Here is a 14,783-nt window from a genome sequence, read left to right on the forward strand (position 1 = left end):
GGTCCAAGTCGGACCGAAACGTCGTCGTAAGCTTCTTTCTTTTATGTGCGGGTTATTTGTGTATCGTTCCAGTCACAGTATTGTGCCTTTTTTGTTATTTGTGGGGTTCATTAACTCTGGGTTTCAGTAGCCACTATGGTGGGGTTCATTAACTGTGGGTTTCAGTAGCCACTATGGTGGCGTTCATTAACTGTGGGTTTCAGTAGCCACTTTGGTGGGGTTCATTAACTGTGGGTTTCAGTAGCTACTATGGTGGCGTTCATTAACTCTGGGTTTCAGTAGCCACTATGGTGGGGTTCATTAACTGTGGGTTTCAGTAGCCACTGTGGTGGGGTTCATTAACTGTGGGTTTCAGTAGCCACTGTGGTGGGGTTCACACGTCCTCTGGACCGTCTCAACCCATTAACCCAACAACAACAACAACAACAACAACAACAACAACAACAACAACAACAGCTGGACTGTATCAAGTTCTGGAGGCAAAAGAAAATTTACTAAATAAAGTGTTATAATAAGATGAAGAAAAACAATGTTTGTAGCTGTGAGAAATATTAAGTTGTGGACCACCATAACTGTTGCTGGACCACCATAACTGTTGCTGGACCACCATAACTGTTGCTGGACCACCATAACTGTTGCTGGACCACCATAACTGTTACTGGACCACCATAACTGTTGCTGGACCACCATAACTGTTGCTGGACCACCATAACTGTTGCTGGACCACCATAACTGTTGCTGGACCACCATAACTGTTACTGGACCACCATAACTGTTGCTGGACCTGCATAATTGTTGCTGGACCACCATAACTGTTGCTGGACCACCATAACTTGCTGGACCACCATAACTGTTGCTGGACCACCATAACTGTTGCTGGACCTGCATAATTGTTGCTGGACCACCATAACTGTTGCTGGACCACCATAACTTGCTGGACCACCATAACTGTTGCTGGACCACCATAACTGTTGCTGGACCTGCATAATTGTTGCTGGACCACCATAACTGTTGCTGGACCACCATAACTTGCTGGACCACCATAACTGTTGCTGGACCACCATAACTGTTGCTGGACCACCATAACTTGCTGGACCACCATAACTGTTGCTGGACCACCATAACTGTTGCTGGACCACCATAACTGTTGCTGGATCACCATAACTGTTGCTGGACCACCATAACTGCTGGTGGACCAGGATAACTGCTGGTGGACCAGGATAACTGCTGCTGGACCAGGATAACTGCTGCTGGACCAGGATAACTGCTGCTGGACCAGGATAACTGCTGCTGGACCAGGATAACTGCTGCTGGACCAGGATAACTGCTGGTGGACCAGGAAGAGCTCCAGACCAAGTACAGTTGTGGAGTCAGCAGAGGTAACGACCATTGTGTTGTTCACATTGAGATTAAATATTGTTGGGAGTTTTAACCCAGGGTAGGGAGGGTAAGCCACCCAGGATAACCCAGGGTAGGGTAAACCACCCAGGATAACCCAGGGTAGGGTAAACCACCCAGGATAACCCAGGGTAGGGAGGGTCATCCACCCAGGATAACCCAGGGTAGGGTAAACCACCCAGGATAACCCAGGGTAGGGAGGGTCATCCACCAAGGATAACCCAGGATAGGGAGGGTAAACCACCCAGGGTAGGGAGGGTCAGCCACCCAGGATAACCCAGGGTAGGGAGGGTAAGCCACCCAGGATAACCCAGGATAGGGAGGGTAAGCCACCCAGGGTAGGGAGGGCCAGCCACTCAGGATAACCCAGGATAGGGAGCATAAGCAACCCAGGATAACCCAGGGTAGGGAGGGTAAGCCACCCAGGATAACCCAGGGTAGGGAGGGTAAGCTACCCAGGATAACCCAGGATAGGGAGGGTAACCACCCAGGGTAGGGAGGGTCAGCCACCTAGGATAGGGAGGGTAAACCACCCAGGGTAGGGAGGGTGAGCCACCCAGGATAACCCAGGGTAGGGAGGGTAAGCCACCCAGGATAACCCAGGATAGGGAGGGTAAGCCACCCAGGGTAGGGAGGGCCAGCCACTCAGGATAACCCAGGATAGGGAGCATAAGCAACCCAGGATAACCCAGGGTAGGGAGGGTAAGCCACCCAGGATAACCCAGGGTAGGGAGGGTAAGCTACCCAGGATAACCCAGGATAGGGAGGGTAAACCACCCAGGGTAGGGAGGGTCAGCCACCCAGGATAGGGAGGGTAAACCACCCAGGGTAGGGAGGGTGAGCCACCCAGGATAACCCAGGGTAGGGAGGGTAAGCCACCCAGGATAACCCAGGATAGGGAGGGTAAGCCACCCAGGATAAGCCAGGGTAGGGAGGGTAAGCCACCCAGGATAACCCAGGATAGGGAGGGTAAGCCACCCAGGATAAGCCAGGGTAGGGAGGGTAAGCCACACAGGATAGGGAGGGTAAGCCACCCAGGATAACCCAGGGTAGGGAGGGTAAGCCACCCAGGATAACCCAGGATAGGGAGAGTAAGCCACCCAGGGTAGGGAGGGTCAGCCACTCAGGATAACCCAGGATAGGGAGGGTAAGCCACCCAGGATAACCCAGGGTAGGGAGGGTAAGCCAACCAGGTTAACCCAGGGTATGGAGGGTAAGCCACCCAGGATAGGGAGGGTAAGCCACCCAGGATAACCCAGGGTAAGCCACCCAGGATAACCCAGAGTAGGGAGGGTAAGCCACCCAGGATAACCCAGGGTAGGGAGGGTAAGCCACCCAGGATAGGGAGGGTAAACCACCCAGGGTAGGGAGGGTCAGCCACCCAGGATAACCCAGGGTAGGGAGGGTAAGCCACCCAGGATAACCCAGGGTAGGGAGGGCCAGCCACCCAGGATAACCCAGGATAGGGAGGGTAAACCACCCAAGGTAGGGAGGGTCAGCCACCCAGTATAACCCAGGGTAGGGAGGGTAAGCCACCCAGGATAACCAAGGGTAGGGAGGGTAAACCACCCAGGATAACCCAGGGTAGGGAGGGTAAACCACCCAGGGTAGGGAGGGTCAGCCACCCAGGATAACCCAGGGTAGGGAAGGTCAGCCACCCAGGATAACCCAGGGTAGGGAGGGTAAGCCACCCAGGATAACCCAGGATAGGGAGGGTAAACCACCCAGGGTAACCCAGGGTAGGGAGGGTAAGCCACCCAGGATAACCCAGGGTAGGGAGGGTAAGCCACCCAGGGTAGGGAGGGAGAGCCACCCAGGATAACCCAGGATAGGGAGGGTAAGCCATCCAGGATAATCCAGGGTAGGAAGGGTAAGCCAGGCAAGATAACCCAGGGTAGGGAGGGTAAACCATCCATGATAACCTAGGGTAGGGAGGGTAAGCCATCCAGGATAACATAGGGTAGGGATTGTAAGCCACCCAGGATAGGGTCAGTCACCCAGGATAACCCAGGGTAGGGAGGGTAAGCCACCCAGGATAACCCAGGGTAGTGAGGGTAAGCCATCCAGGATAACCCAGGGTAGGGAGGGTAAGCCACCCAGGGTAGGGAGGGTAAGCCACACAGGATAACCCAGGGTAGGGAGGGTCAACCACCCAGGATAACCCAGGGTAGGGAAGGATAAGCCACCCAGGATAACCCATGGTAGGGAGAGTAAGCCGCCCAGTATAACCCACGGTAGGGAGGGTAAGTCACCCAGGATAACCCAGGGTAGAGAGGGTAAGCCACCCATGATAACCGATGGTTGGGAGGTTAAGCCCCCAGAATAAGGAGGGTAAGCCAACCACGATAACCCAGGGTAGGGAGGGTTAGCCACCCAGGATAACAGGGTAGTGAGGGTAAGCCGCCAGGATAACCCAGGATAGAGAGGGTTAGCCACCCAGAATAACCCAGGGTAAGAAGGGTAAGCCATCCAGGATAACCCAGGGTAGGGCTAGCCACCCAGGAAACCCAGGGTAGGGAGGGTTAGATACCCAGGATATCCCAGGGCACAAAGGGTTAGCCACCCAGGATAACCCAGGGTAGGGAGGGTAAGCCAGCCAGGCAAGGGAGGGAGGGTTAGATACTTAGGATAACCCAGGGTAGGGAGTCTTGGCCACCCAGGATAACCTGGGGTAGGGAATGTTAGCCATCCAGGATAACCCACGGTAGGGAGAGTAAGCCGCCCAGTATAACCCAGGGTAGAGAGGGTAAGCCACCCATGATAACCCATGGTAGGGAGGTTAAGCCCCCAGAATAAGGAGGGTAAGCCAACCACGATAACCCAGGGTAGGGAGGGTTAGCCACCCAGGATAACATAGGGTAGTGAGGGTAAGCCGCTAGGATAACCCAGGATAGAGAGGGTTAGCCACCCTGAATAACCCAGGGTAAGAAGGGTAAGCCATCCAGGATAACCCAGGGTAGGGCTAGCCACCCAGGAAACCCAGGGTAGGGAGGGTTAGATTCCCTTGATATCCCAGGGCACGAAGGGTTAGCCACCCAGGATAACCCAGGGTAGGGAGGGTAAGCCAGCCAGGCAAGGGAGGGAGGGTTAGATACTTAGGATAACCCAGGGTAGGGAGTCTTGGCCACCCAGGATAACCTGGGTTAGGGAATGTTAGCCATCCAGGATAACCCAGGGTAGGGAGTACATATTGGCCACCCAGGATAACCTGGAAATAGGGAGGGGTTAGCCACCCAGGATAACCCAGAAGGATCAGCCACCCAGGATAACCCAGAAGGATAAGCCACCCTGGATAGCTCGGGGTAGGGAGTCTTGGCCACCCAGGATAACTTGGGGGTTGGGAGTTAGCCAACCAGGTAGGGAGGGTAAGCCACGAGGTTAACCCAGGATGGACGGGGTTAGGCACCCAGGATAACCCAGGGTAACCCAGGGTAGGGAGGTTAAGCCACCCAGGATAACCCAGAGTAGGGAGGGTTTGCCACCCAGAATAGTCCAGGGTAGTGAGGGTTAGATACCCAGAATATAACAGAGTGGGGAGGGTTAGCCACCCTGGATAACCCAGGGTAGGAAGGGTTAGCCAACCAGGGGAGGGAGGGAGGGTTAGATACCCAGTATAACCTGGGGTAGGGAGTGTTGGTCACCCAGGATAACCCAGGATATGGAAGGTTAGATACCTAGGATAACCCTGGGTAGAGTGTGTTGGCCGCCCAGGTTAAACCATGGTAGGGAGGGTTAGCGACCCAGGATATCCCAGGTTAGGGAGTGTTGGCCACCCAGGATGACTTGGGGTAGGGAATGTTAGCCACCCAGGATAACTCAGGGTAGGGAGGGTAAGCCACCCAGGATAACCCAGGGTAGGGAGGGTAAACTACCCAGGATAACCTCAGGTTGGGAGGATAAGTTTCACAAGATAACCTAGGGTATGGAGGGTAAGCCACCCAGGATAACCTAGGGTAGGGAGGGTAAGCCATCCACAGTAGGGAGGGTAAGCAACCCAGGATTACCTAGGGTAGGGAGGGTAAGCCACCAAGGATAACCCAGGGTAGGGAGGGTAAGCCACCTAGGGTAGCCATGGTAAGCACCCCAGGGTAGGGAGGGTAAGCCATCCAGGATAACCTAGGGTAGGTAGGGTAAGCCACCTAGGGTAGGTAGGGTAAGCCACCTAGGGTAGGTAGGGTAAGCCACCTAGGGTATCAGGGTAAGTAGCCCAGGGTAGGGAGGGTAAGACACTCAAGATAACCCAGGGTAGGGAGGGTAAGCAGCCCAAAATAACCCAGAGTAGGGAGGGTAAGCAGCCCAGAATAACCCAGAGTAAGGAGGGTAAGCCACTCAGGATAACCCAGGGTAAGGAGGGTAAGCCACCAAGGATAACATAGGGTAGGGAGGGTAAGCCATCCAGGGTATGGAGGGTAAGCCACTCAGGATAACCTAGGGTAGGAAGGGTAAGCCACCTAAGATAACCTAGGGCAGGGAGGGTAAGCCACCGAGGATAACCTAGGGTAGGGAGGGTAAGCCATTCAGTGTAAAGAGGGTAAGCCACCCAGGATAACATAGGGAGGGTGAGCCATCCAGGGTATGGAGGGTAAGCCACTCAGGATAACCTAGGGTAGGAAGGGTAAGCCACCCAGGATAACCTAGGGTAGGGAGGGCAAACCATCCAGGGTACGGAGGGTAAGTCACCCAGGATAACTTAGGGCGGTCACCAGTCAACTATAGTGGTAACATTTGTTGTGGTGGAGACGGAAAAAAACCTAGAAAAGCTAGATACAGTGATCTATAAAATTTAAAATTTCATGCTGTAAATAAATGTTGAGGCTCGACCGTTCGTCATTGTAGGAGCTTCCAGCAATCACCGGTTCTTCAACACGCAAGTTATACTTTTGTATCAATCTGATCACATATTACTCGGTTAAATAATTTCCAGTAGTTCGTTCATGTGTTAGCCCAAATCACCGACCAGATATGTTTTAAATAAGTGATCTACTGATCAGATCCGACTGGTTCCGAATCCTTGACTGGTTTGAACCCTTGACTGGTTTGAACCCTTGACCGGTTTCAAACGGATTCGTTGGACAATAAAGCAAACTATAAACAAACGGGGTATCAGGCGCCCTTATCAAACACAAATAATAAATATAAAACAGAAATGTACACCGGTAAGCTGCCCTAATATACGAGTAGTTAGAAATAGAAATACAAATAGCCAGATCTTCACTTTAATGAGATTATTAGTAGAATATTCAAGAGGTTACTAGTAGAATTACAGTAAATCAACCATTCAAATCACATTATGAAATTCTGTGTAGTCTGCAGTAAATCAAACAAACGGGCTTCCACATGAATTAATTAGACACATGTGCAACTCTTGGGTATCTTTATTGAGGAAACGTTTCACCACACAGTAGCTTCATCGGTCCATACACAGGAGAAGCTAGATGAACAGGAGGAGAATGAGGTAATCAGTCTCTCAGCCTTGACTCGATGTGGTCACTCAAGGCTGAGGGATGGATTACCTCATTCTCCTCCTGTTCTTCTAGCTTCTCCTGTGTATGGACTGATGAAGCCACTGTGTGGCAAAACGTTTCCTCAATAAAGATACCCAAGAGTTGCACATGTGTCTAATTTATCAACGTGTCAGTTCTGTGAACCATTCATCTACAATTCCACATGGATTACTTGCCATTTTTGTGAAGATTGGTGTCACGCCCCGTGTGTAGATATCCAAGAATTATCTACAGGCAGTATTAAATCAGGGAAGTGTTTTTGGATATGCCCAAATGAGATCAATCTGTGGACTAAAATCACATTGATATTAAAAGAGGATAACATCAAAGCAGCCTTCATAGAAAACCTGGAAGCATTCTATAACAGATGGGAAAATAAAAAGTCTGGGCTGGATGGTATCACCCTTGGTGCTGGCCATGTAGTCAGAAACGGTAAGGCTGGAGGTGCTTCCCTGGTAGACAGTAAATGTGGGGCTGGAAGTGCTGTCCTTGTAGACAGTAATGGTGAAGCTCGTGGTGCTGTCCTGGGAGACAGTAATGGTGAGGATGGAGGTGCTGTCCAGGTAGACAGTAAATGTACACATGAGGGAATGCATATAAATGATCTCGAGGGAGACAGGAGCTGTAGTGGGGAAACAAGTGTATTCAAGGACAAGATAAAACCAATATTACAAACTAGTAATACCACAGGAGATAGCAAACAAGGAGACTCCACTAGCAATAGTGGGGATATATTACCAGAAACAACTGGTGAGAGCCCCATTGTTAGTACTAGTGAGGATAGGAATGAGACAGGTAAACATGCACCAACAGGGAATACAGTCACAAAAACCCAAGGCAAACAGAAACCAAGCCTGTGCACATACTGTCCACTTGGTATCTGCAGACATGGGAAATCTGGAAAAACAGATGGGACGTGCAACTTTGACCACCCTAGAAAATGCCGTGCCCATATGACAGCAGGAAAATGCAAACTCTCTTCCTGTAAGCTTTTTCACCCTGAAATGTGTCCCTCTTCAGAACAGGAAAAACTGTGCTATAACTTAAATTGCCAGGAACACCATCTAAAGGAGACAAAAAGATACAAAACATCCAGGCCATTGGAAAACCTGGGTAGCCACAGCCACTCAAGAGGGAGAGGTTTTTTAGTGCCAGGAAGGAAAAAAAAAAAACTCGCAGGAAATGGCAGAAATCGTACACCAAATCCAGTCATTTCTGGAGTGGAACCACAGTCGATGGCCTCCACTCCAAACCAACAGATACAGATACTAATGCCGGAAAAAAAATCTCCCCCCAGTACCAACAATACCACCAGTCCGATGACATTCTTCTTTGCAAATATACAGGGTCTAAAGCCAGCAACGAACAACAAAATACCTTTCATCTGTGGACTGCTTGCAGAAGCAAATACAATGTTCGCGGTTTTCACAGAGACCCACATAAAGGATCACTTGGACAGCGAAATATGGATCCCAGGTTACAACCTATACAGATGCGACAGAGTGAACAGGCAAAAGAAGGGGTTGGCCTGTATATTGCAGAGTCACTTATTTGCACAGAACTGCTTAATGCCTCAAATGATGTATTGGAAGTTTTAGCAGTAAAGATGGAGAACCAAAACCTAGTCATTGTGGTAGTCTACAATCCTCTGGATGCAATGTCCCAGCAATACCAGGAACAGCTGTTAAAAATTGACCACTGTCTGGAAAATCTTCCAGCTCCTGCCCCCAACATCTTGCTCCGGAGGGATTTCAACTTGAGGCACCTAAAATGGAGGAATATAGCAAATAATGTTGTTGCAGTGATAACACCAGGAGGCAGCTCTGATGTGAACTCACACACACGAGCTTTTAAATCTCTGCACAAAATTCAACTTAAATCAGCAAATAATAGAGCCTACTGGACTGGAGAATACACTAGACCTCATCTTCACTAACAATGATGATCTGATACAAAATGTCACCATATCAAAAACAATATACTCAGATCACAACATAATCGAGGTTCAGACATGTATGCGCAGAGCCCCAGACCAACAAAATGAGATTAGACACGAGGGAGCCTTCGCCAAATTCAACTTCAATAACAAGAACATAAAGTGGGACCAAGTAAACCAAGTCCTAAACGATATAAGCTGGGAAGATAGACTAAGCAACACAGACCCCAACTTATGCCTAGAACAGATTAACTCGGTGGCACTCGATGTATGGAAAAGGAGGAGTAGATGTAAAATAGAGAGAGACAGGTGCTCCCTTTACAGGTGACGGAAAAGAATAACAGAGCGGCTAAAAGTGGCCAATATATCTGAAATGCGTAGGGAGTCACTGGTCAGAGAAATAGCAAACATCGAACTTCAACTAAAGGAATCTTATAGGAGTCAGGAATCGCAGGAAGAACTAAAAGCCATAAATGCCAAATCAAAGTCGAGAACAACATCCAGTATTGGGACCCTACTTAAACAAGATGGGTCCTACATACCTGGAGTTTACCTGGAGAGAGTTCTGGGGGTCAACGCCCCCACAGCCCGGTCTGTGACCAGGCCTCCTGGTGGATCAGAGCCTGATCAACCAGGCTGTTGCTGCTGGCTGCACGCAAACCAACGTACGAGCCACAGCCCGGCTGGTCAGGAACCGACTTTAGGTGCTTGTCCAGTGCCAGCTTGAAGACTGCCAGGGGTCTGTTGGTAATCCCCCTTATGTATGCTGGGAGGCAGTTGAACAGCCTCGGGCCCCTGACACTTATTGTATTGTCTCTTAACGTGCTAGTGACACCCCTGCTTTTCATTGGGGGGATGTTGCATCGTCTGCCAAGTCTTTTGCTTTCGTAGTGAGTGATTTTCGTGTGCAAGTTCGGTACTAGTCCCTCTAGGATTTTCCAGGTGTATATAATCATGTATCTCTCCCGCCTGCATTCCAGGGAATACAGGTTCAGGAACCTCAAGCGCTCCCAGTAATTGAGGTGTTTTATCTCTGTTATGTGTGCCGTGAAGGTTCTCTGTACATTTTCTAGGTCAGCAATTTCACCTGCCTTGAAAGGTGCTGTTAGTGTGCAGCAATATTCCAGCCTAGATAGAACAAGTGACCTGAAGAGTGTCATCATGGGCTTGGCCTCCCTAGTTTTGAAGGTTCTCATTATCCATCCTGTCATTTTTCTAGCAGATGCGATTGATACAATGTTATGATCCTTGAAGGTGAGATCCTCCGACATGATCACTCCCACTTTGACGTTGGTGTTTCGCTCTATTTTGTGGCCAGAATTTGTTTTGTACTCTGATGAAGATTTAATTTCCTCGTGTTTACCATATCTGAGTACAGCAGGGCCCCACTTATACGGCAGGTTAGGTTCCAGGCTACCGCTCTAAAGCGGAAACCGCCGTAAAGTGGAACACCCATTTTTTCCACTTATAAATGCATACAAACACTAGATAACAAGTTTACACTAACATATATTAAGTTAGCAATAGAACCAGGCATCAAAAAACAATAAAAAAGTACAATACACACATAGTGCACTCATTACTTACCTTAAAATATTTATAGTCTTAATCTAGGGTGAGACAAGTAGTATTTATTGTAAGAAATCAAGTGTGGTATGTATGGTAATCAGCCAGGCTGCCTTACCAGGCCACCCCACCCACACATACTATTCTATGATATTTAAGCATCCCAGAGCGATAAAATGTATATACAGTTCACTCATTACTTACCTTAAAATATAGGGTGAGATGAGTAGTATTTATTGTAAAAAATCAAGTGTGGTATGTATGGTAGTCAGCCGGGCTACTATACCAGGCCAACCCACCCACACATATATTCTATGATATTTAAGCATCCCAGAGCGATAAAATGTATATACAGTTCACTCATTACTTACCTTAAAATATTTGTAGTCTTAATGTAGGGTCAGGAGTAAGTAAATGAGATAAAACGAATAAATGAGAGAGAGAAAGAATGAGTACCTGAGAGGGGACAGGCGCAGAGTTATGTAAACAAACCAGGCGAACGTAAGTTTTGTAAACAAACGAAGTGTACACGTCTGGTTTGTGTACAAGTTACATTGTGTACAGGTTGTCTCTACATTGATACGGTAGAATTAATAAAGAAGAACATTCCCATTCTCATGTAACATCATTTTGAGAAGAAATGAAGCTCTGAGTGAAGGCAATGGAAATAAGTCACTCTGACTTTTTTGGGTTATCCTAGGTTCTCTACACATATGTTGTTATGTATGATAATCTATGTAACTGTTCGCCAGGACGGCACTGAGTGGCGAGCCCATGGGTAAGCCAAAAGTCTGTTGAAAGAAGTGATTTTTGAAAGAGAAACACATAAAGCCACCTCATAGTTCAACGAGGTCGATGAAATCGCTGGCTGTAATAGGAAGATCAAGTGAATCGTCAATTTTTCTGCGCAGGAGATCGATGGCTTGTGTAGTAGGTACTTTGGTGAATAGGGAAGTTACGTCAAGGCTGGAAAGTTTCTTATTCCTGATGTTGATGTTGCGAATGTGATTGAGAAGATCACCCGAGTGTTTGAGATGTGCTGGACTGATAGTGCCCAAGAGTTTGGAGAGGTGTTTTGCTAGAATTCCTGAGAGTTGGTGGGGAGCACTGCCTATTCCCGAAGATATGGGCCTCAATGGGATACCAGGCTTGTGAGTTTTTGGTAGGCCATACATTCTGGCAGGTCTGGGGTTGCTGAGTATGGTGTGCAGAAGTTTCTTCCCTTGTTCTGAGTTCCTCAGAATTCGGCGAGTCCTTTGAAGAAAAGTTTTAGTAAGGTTGTCCACTTGGTTAGTTGTGAGGGGTTTGTAGGTATCTGGGTCATTAAGTAGATTGAGCATTTTGTTCCTGTAGTCGTCAGTGTTCATAATAACAACAACTCCTTTATCAGCGGTGGTAACCCTGATGGTCGTGTCTTCTGCTAAACCTTTAAGTGCAACGATGTAACGTCGAGGTATGACTGGTGAGCTGCGTGTAGAGATGGCTGCTGAGATGATGCCTTGAAGAAAACCTTTTTGGAAGTCAGAGTCATTGTGTCTGTAGTTTTTAGCGATGAAATTGAGGTCTTGTTTTGGTTTCGTAATTCCTGTTGCGAATTTGAGGCCTAAGCTGAGGGCTTCTGTTTCTGTGGTTGACAGTGGACAAGATGAAAGATTTCGAATAATGTCAGGTCTTCCTAAAATTTTCCAATGACTATTATCGCAGAGAGTTTGTAGTTTTCTGGCAAGTCTTCCCTATTCTTGTGTGAAATTGGCAAAATTGCTAATTTCTGACCTCTTTATTGGATAATTGAAATCAGTCAATGGGTGGTTTCTTGTACGTATTCGATAGAAAAATGGAGTTCTAGCGAAATAGTTACGATTTTTGTTGACTAGTACACTGGAATTGGCCGAAAGTAGGGCTCAAAGTGGGCGAAATCACTGATGCATTAACATCGTCAAGACCGCTAACTTCGCAAGAGCATAACTCCGTAAGTTTTCCATCAAATTTCATACTTTTGGTGTCATTATGATTGGGAAAAGATTCTCTATCTTTTCATAAGAAAAAGTTATTTTTTTTTCCGAAAATTTTTTGACCCTGAGAACAAGTTTAGGAGAGGGCCTCTCGACCCTGAAAAGGTTAAAATCCTCACTCATCTTTCATGGGGGACAGATCGTCAAACTCTCCTTCAACTGCATTCAGCCCTAATTTTATCAAAACTAGACTATGGTGACTGGATATATTCTGCAGTCTCTCCCACAACTCTTTCTCAACTTGATCTCATCCATCACCAAGGATTATATTTATTTATGTCTAGGTAATTTTTGCTTCTCTCCTGTTGAGAGTCTGTATGCAGGGGCAAATTATTCCATCTTTGAATGATCGGTGTGATGCCCATTGCCACCATTATTTTGTCTGCTCTCATGACCTTCACATTCCTTCTACATACAGGATAGTAATGGACATTTCTAGGATCCGTTATTTGTTCGCCCCCGCTATTTACTCCATTCCTTTTCTCTTCATCTTCATTCACTCTTGACTTCTCTTCGTTTGCCCCCATTATATGTTTATCTAGCATCTAACTTTTCTCTTTTCCCTTGGGAGGTTCCACAGTTTGTGTTTGCTCTTCCCCACTGCTATACACTAAAGCTCAAACATCCATAGTTGCAACAGCATGAGAATGAGACCACTTCTGGTCTCATTCTCATGCTGTTGCAGTGTACACTTATGGTTCTAAATCCTCAGACAGTGTTGGGTTTGCAGTAATGTTTCTGGACAGTGTTGTACGAGGTCATTTATTAGACTTGGCTAGCATTTTCACAGCTGAACTGTATGCAATTCTCGTAGTTATCCATATAGCGTCCAAGTCTACCTCAACATTTGTGGTAGTCTCAGACTCCTTTAGTGCTTTGCAAGCTATCAAAAAATTTAATTCATCTCATCCCCTAGTCCTTCGTATACAACTTTGGTTGCAATACCTTTCTAGCAAAAACATTGAAATAATTTTCTGCGGAGTTCCTGGTCATGTTGATGTTCAGGGCAACAAACAGGTGGACACTGCTGTGCAGTCAGTGGTACATGACCTTTCATTTTCATATAGAAGTACAGTGGACCCCCGGTTCACGATATTAATCCGTTCCTGAGAGCTCATCGTAAATCAAAATTATCGGAAAGCGAATCAATTTTCCCCCATAAGAAATAATGGAAATCAAATTAATCCGTGCAAGACACCCAAAAGTATGAAAAAAAACTTTTACCACATGATATATTAAGTTTAATGCAATATAATAATTACAATAACAATAATAACAATAGAATAATCACAATAGAATAATTGACACTTACCTTTAATGAAGATGTGGTGATGATTGATGGGATGGGAGGAGGGGAGAGTGTCGAAGTTTTTAATGTTTAGAAGGGGAATCCCCCTCCATTAGGACTTGAGGTAGCAAGTCCTTTTCCGGGGTTACTTCCCTTCTTCTTTTAATGCCACTAGGACCAGCTTGAGAGTCACTGGGCTTCTGTCGCACAACATATCTGTCCATAGAGGCCTGTACCTCTCGTTCCTTTATGACTTTCCTAAAGTGGTTCACAACATTGTCAGTGTACAGGTTGTCAACACGGCTTGCAGTAGCTGTGTCAGACTGATTTTCATCAAAAAAGGTTTGCACTTCAAGCCACTTTGCACACATTTCCTTAATTTCAATAGTCATTAGCACCCTTGGTCTCGATGGGTTGGCACTAGAAGCTTTCTTGGGGCCCATGGTGACTTATTTTGCAGAAACAAGCACCAAAAACAGTGATAATATGGATAATATGGAATGTACCGAATGTATCCTTAGATGCGCGCACACTTGCTGGCTTGTAAACACCAGACACGTCTCATACAAATCGTATCGCATACCAGGTTTTGTAACGGGAACCGAGGCAAATTTTTTGCGATATAATGCTTCGGATACCAGATTTATCGGATACCGATGGCTTTGTGAACCGGGGGTCCACTCTATTCCATTCTCAGACTATTTTGCTGTAATCTCCAGCCACCTTTACAACCATTTACAACAACGTTGGTCTGAATTGATTTATAACAAATTTCATTCTATGAAGCCAAGTTTAAGTTCCTGGTCTTCTTATCATCGATATCGTGATTGGGAGACTATGTTTCCCCATCTTCGCATTAGGCACACACATCTCGCTCATGGGCACCTCATGGATAGGTGCCTCTCGACCCTGAAAGGGTTAAGCATCCCAGAGCGATGAAATGCATATACAGTTCACTCATTACTTACCTTAAAATATTTGTAGTCTTAATCTAGGGTCAGGGGTGAGTAAACGAGATAAAACGAATAAATGAGAGAGAGAGAGAGAGAATGATTACATTAGGGAGGACAGGCGCAGAG

At 47.0% G+C, this 14,783-nt stretch overlaps 1 protein-coding gene across 1 annotated transcript in view; it reads left to right on the forward strand.

Annotated features, from left to right (window-relative positions):
• Nucleotides 1-426: 426 nt before the first annotated feature.
• Nucleotides 427-14,783, forward strand: part of LOC138853981 (zinc finger protein 271-like) — a 48,410-nt gene continuing 34,053 nt past the window's right edge. The window contains exon 1 of the mRNA XM_070094225.1: nucleotides 427-1,379. The gene's annotated coding sequence lies outside the window, so the exon portion shown is untranslated. The remainder of the gene's footprint in view (nucleotides 1,380-14,783) is intronic.

This window comes from Cherax quadricarinatus, chromosome 44 (genome assembly GCF_038502225.1).
Source record: "Cherax quadricarinatus isolate ZL_2023a chromosome 44, ASM3850222v1, whole genome shotgun sequence".
Taxonomy (NCBI): Eukaryota; Metazoa; Arthropoda; class Malacostraca; order Decapoda; family Parastacidae; genus Cherax; species Cherax quadricarinatus.